Source organism: Galeopterus variegatus, unplaced genomic scaffold (assembly GCF_000696425.1).
Source record: "Galeopterus variegatus unplaced genomic scaffold, G_variegatus-3.0.2 Scaffold656, whole genome shotgun sequence".
Lineage (NCBI taxonomy): Eukaryota > Metazoa > Chordata > Mammalia > Dermoptera > Cynocephalidae > Galeopterus > Galeopterus variegatus.
In genome coordinates this window covers 622429-627838 of record NW_007726767.1, presented here as the reverse complement: position 1 = coordinate 627838, position 5410 = coordinate 622429, and positions in this window count along the sequence as shown.

Sequence of the window (5410 nt, the reverse complement as noted above, 5' to 3'; positions counted from 1 at the left end):
AAAAAAAAAAAAGAAATCCACCGTTAGTGACACCAACAAAATGAATAGAGGTCCCAGGATGAGGTGACAGGTTCCAGTAGTGAACTCACCTATGCTGTGGATTGATTTCTGTATTTTTCCCGAATACACCAAAGCCAGTAGAACCTTGGGAGGAGCAGGAAGAGAAACTAGAGATGTCCTTAATACTGAGGATTGTCAATAAAGCCTTTTTATTGGATACTGCAAAAGAGAGTGCTGCTGGAAAGGCAGAACACTTGAAGTCACTCGTTTATTAAAAATTGGATGATATTCTAGTCCAGCACTGTTCAATAGAAATATCCACAAATGCGAGCCATGTATTATATATTTTAAGTTTTCTGGTAGGCACATTTTAAGAGTTAAAAAGAAATACATACAATTAGTTTTAATAATATAATTTATTTAAGCTAATATTTATGTCCAAAATTATCATCTTAACATGTAACCAGTGTTTAAAAATGCATGAGATATTCTTTTATACTTATAAATATATTCTTTTTTTGCTGCAAGTCTTTGAAATTCATTTTGTATTTTACACTTACAGATCACCTCAATTTGGACTTGCCACATTTGAAGTGCTCGATAGCACTAAACCTTACCTCTTCAAGGTTTTTTTATTTTTTTAAATCTGTTTAACTATTTTTCATGGCAATCGGCCTAAAATATAGTACTATAAACTTTGATGTCTCCCCTTTTTACAACTTTTTCTCTATTATAAAACTTGTTCTCCCTTTTTTCCAACTCTTTTCTGTATTATTCTATGTTCGTTTCGTAGAAAAGTTGAAAAATACGGAAAAGTACAAAGAAAAAAAATTCAATCCATCTATAAATCGCCTTTCAGAAATACCCGTTACAAAAAATTTTAAATATTTCTAGATTTAAATACGTATATATATAAATATAGTTGATTGAGATTATACAATATATATAGTATTATTTGCTTCCTTTGTCACTTTTGAAGGAATTGTATGATGCCCAAACTGAGGTCACCTCTTTCTGCACATTTGGAAAAATCAATACAGTTTCAGCATGCAGCAGACAGCATTATCAATCTTTCAGTCCCCAAGGTTAAATAAATGTTATCTATTCCCAATCTTTTGTTATCTATGTCTCTTCTGTCACCATAGGTTTGGGGCATTTTTCCCCTCCAAATGATAAGAGTTTATCATTTTCCCTCCATACACAATGTTTTCACCTAATTCATTTGTCACCTGCATTACCATAAGCATTGCCTCTTGGTCTCCCTGAGTCCAATCTCTTCCATTTCAAACCATATTGGCTACTGACGCAAGACTACAAATTTTATTTTTCTGCTGTTGGTGGGGGAAGACAGATGAAATGCGGGATTGAGCAGCCAGCCAGCGTTGACTCTCTCAACAGAAATATACACGCTCCAGGGAAATCTGTCCTTCCAATGAAAATACAATTACTCCTTCATCACGTTCCCCTCCCTGTCCAGCCCATCGTGGTGAAGCAAAGTCTGATACGAGATATTCAACCAAACCTCAAAAAAAGATTAGAGCCCAGTCTCTCTAAGAAAGGCTGTAGGCACTTCTGGCTAGCTCTCCCCAACCAATGCCTGGCTTCAGCCGACAGAAAAGCGAACACAGAACAAGAACCACACCCTCAAGCTGCAGGTCAGAAGCAAGACAAATGGGTCTTGCATGAAAATAAGAAAGAATTCAAGGAGAAATCGCTCACGCCCAAGAACATTGAAAGTCCTAACAGAGCTGCCTACATTAAGTATTTAAGAAGATAAAAAAATACTGGGGCCGGCCGGCCCGTGGCTCACTCAGGAGAGTGCGGTGCTGATAACACCAAGACCCCGGGTTCAGATCCCATATAGGGATGGCCGGTTAGCTCGCTGGCTGAGTGTGGTGCTGACAACACCAAGTCAAGGGTTAAGATCCCCTTACCGTTCATCTTTAAAAAAAAAAAAATTACTGTCTGTATTATAAAAATGTATTATTTTTTTAAAAGGAGGAGAGGGGAACAAACAGAATATTAAGAAAAAAAGATACAGATCCCAGTGTTGAAGAAAATATAACTCAAAGAAGAGAAAGAAATTCTCTACAATGGCTTCTCTATCAAACAACTCAATAAAAATGTGAGTTCTATAAAATAAGAACCTGACGACAAGATGAAGTACAAAGCAATGACAGGAAAAGAGAAACCTACAATTCCAAGTAAACAGATTAAAGATCAAAAGAATACTGACTGTAACTAATAAATTCTGTTTCTTATATATCCATACATACAGAGACCCCTGACCAGTCCCTGCTCTTTAGAGGACCGGGGATTTCACAAACACCAAGAAGGCAAATTTATTATAGGACACCTGGGCATGTCTAAGGGCTCTGCACTGGCACAGAGGAACCCATAACCCCAAACTCTGCTCCTGTACTTAACACTCCCCAGACCCCAAGGAAAGGGTTCTTCAAATGTGTTCAAGAATTACAAGTGCTGTGAAAGCTTTTGTGCCTCTGCCACCATCAGAAATGGACACTGCTGGGGAGAATGAGAAGGATTTGAGCTAAAGTATTTAGAGAAACAAGACCAATTCATTAACTTGTCAAATACTTAGTCTCAGCATGAATCCAATAATGAATCCAATAGATTCTTGCCTAACAAAGTGCTGTTTCCCAGTAGACCAAGCATTGTTCACAGCTGTTATGCATGGCATCTGAGGAACATTTTGCAATATTAAACAAATCGTATTACGTATTTTTCTTAAATGTGCACATAGACACAGATGAGACATAACATATGGGAAGCATGATTCCAATTCTTTACATTGGTAACTATGTGGGCATTGAACTACTAAGTAGTTTTTCAATATAAAATATTTACTATGATTGATTAATTTTTTAAAATATTAAATAAAAAAAGTCAACTTTAAATAATTTTTCTTTTTTTTTTTGTCAGCTGGCTGGTACAGGGATTTAACCCTGAACCTTGGTGTTATCAGCATCACACTTTAACCAACTGAGCTAACCAGCCTATTTTGTCTTTTAATAAAGAAATTTCAATGTTAGAGAAGGAAAATACAAAAATCATTAAAACAATTTAAATTTTTTAATTTTTACATTTACTTTAATTTATATTTTTAATGTAAATTATTTAAATTTTGTTCAACTTTTTAAAAACCTCCAGATCTTTCCCATCCGAAGAAAACAAATGATGTGAAAATTTTCATTCTATCAGCATAATTAGTGATTTTGCTGAAATGAAGGAAAAAAATTAATTTTATGGAATAGATAAAAATGTATGAAGCCTTTATTTTAATACACATCTAAACATTACTGGCCCATGACCAGAACACCCAGATTGCCCAATTATAATTATTTATATTCATCATCTTTAATATTTTGGCAAATTTCAGTCATGTAGAAACCATAGCTTTTACACATATTTTCTATGTTGCAAGTATGAAAGTGTATTTATCAATGGAGAATAGAACACATTTTTTAATTTAACAATTTCTTAGCTTGATTTATACCTTCTAAATTTAGATATGTAGGCAATGACCTCCATTTGTTCTCTTACTCTAATCTCTGCAAATATCAGAGGCAGGACTGCTTATCAGTAAGGTACAGAATTGGTATAGCAAACAATTAAGTTATTACCAAAGAGGAAAAACGAGATGAACAAAGTGAATGCAGGATAATAAAAACCAAAAAGAACAAAGTCATTAAAAAGAACAGAACAGATAATGGAAATAAAAGTGACCCAATATATGGATAATTATTCTTGAAGCAGAAATTCTACAAAAGGATAGAAAAATTATCAAAAGTACTGTATAGGGAAAATATCTACAAAATAAAAGAAATATGGAATCTACAAATTGAAGAGAAATTTCTCTTTTAGGTAAGATTTGTACACAATAAAACACATAAGCAGGAGAAATTGGCATTTTAATCTTTCCCTCTAAGTTACAATTATATTGCCCAGTGGCAATTGTACCATCACACACCTTTCTTACCTTCCCTTATGCATTAGTTTCTCTTTTCTCCTCCCTTCTAACTTGTTGTTTCTAATCTGATGAGACTGGTGGAGCAGCTAATATATTTAACAGTATATGTAAAATAAGAGTAAATAGGCTAAGAATGAGCATCTAAAGGCCTCTGCTATGGCACGAAGAGATCAGGTTCGGTAAGGATTCCTGACAAAACTCAGAGGCATGCTTTCCTTCCAGCTTCAGGGCTGTCTTCTTAAAATCTGAGATTACCAGAAATCTGATATTCGCATAAGGGAAAAGGAAAGAAAAAGCAGGGAGAACCTCTTTGACTTCTCTCAAGTTTCCATCTCAGTGCACACTAGAAGGAACTTTTATCAACACTTTTACTTTCTGGGGAAGTGCTCAGGAGGAGCATCCCCCTTCCCTCATCCTTTACATGAATTTCTCATAGATAGCATATAGCTTGGTCATGCTTTCTTTTTTTTTTTTTTTCTTTTACTTTTTTTAATCCATTTTGACAATCACTGTCTTCTAATTAGTGGATAGAGACCAGAAATTTGCCAACTATCGCCCACCGGCCAAATCCAGCCCACCACCTGTTTTCAAAACAGAAGAATATGTAGCCGAGATTGCAGGTGGTCCACAAAACCAAGGTATTTACTATATGGCTTTTTAAAAAACACTGTCAACCCCCAGTTTAGACCATTTACATTTAATGTAATTATTGATATTACAATGAAATCAGACACAAAGCAGAAGGACATTAGACACAAGGCAATATTTATTGTAGAGTTCAATTTATATTTAGTTCAAGAACAAACAAAACTAAGCTGTGGTGACTGAAATGAGAAAATGTTTACCTCTTGGCAGAGGCTGGTAGATTGTCTGGACAACTAGAAAGGGGTGCAAAGGAACTTTTTCAAGCAATAAAAATGTTCTGGATCTTGTTTGGGTGATGTATACAATTGTTAAATGTCATCACATTGAACACATGAGATCTGTGGATTTTATTGTATGCAAATTATACCTCAATTTCAAAAAAATTACAAAGAGCTAACATTAGATAGTTTATCCTATAGATTATTTAACCATTCCTCTAGTGTTGAACATCAGTTTTTTCCACTTTTTCAGTCACAAATTACAATACGATAAATATCTTTGTGTATACATTAGGTCGATCCATATTAAATTCCCATCGTTTAATGTTTTGACCTATAAAAATGACATGTTCATATGGCCCACCTAATAGATTTTTACTGTTTTGGATTATTCTCTTAGGTTAAATTTTCAGAGTTGGGTGATTTGAGAAAAATTTATCATAAAAGGCTCTTGATACATATTACTAAATTGTTTTTCTTACCATTTCTACAGATGTATACTCCTACTAACCTTTTATGAAACTTGCACCTTATTATTTTCTAATTCTTATATATA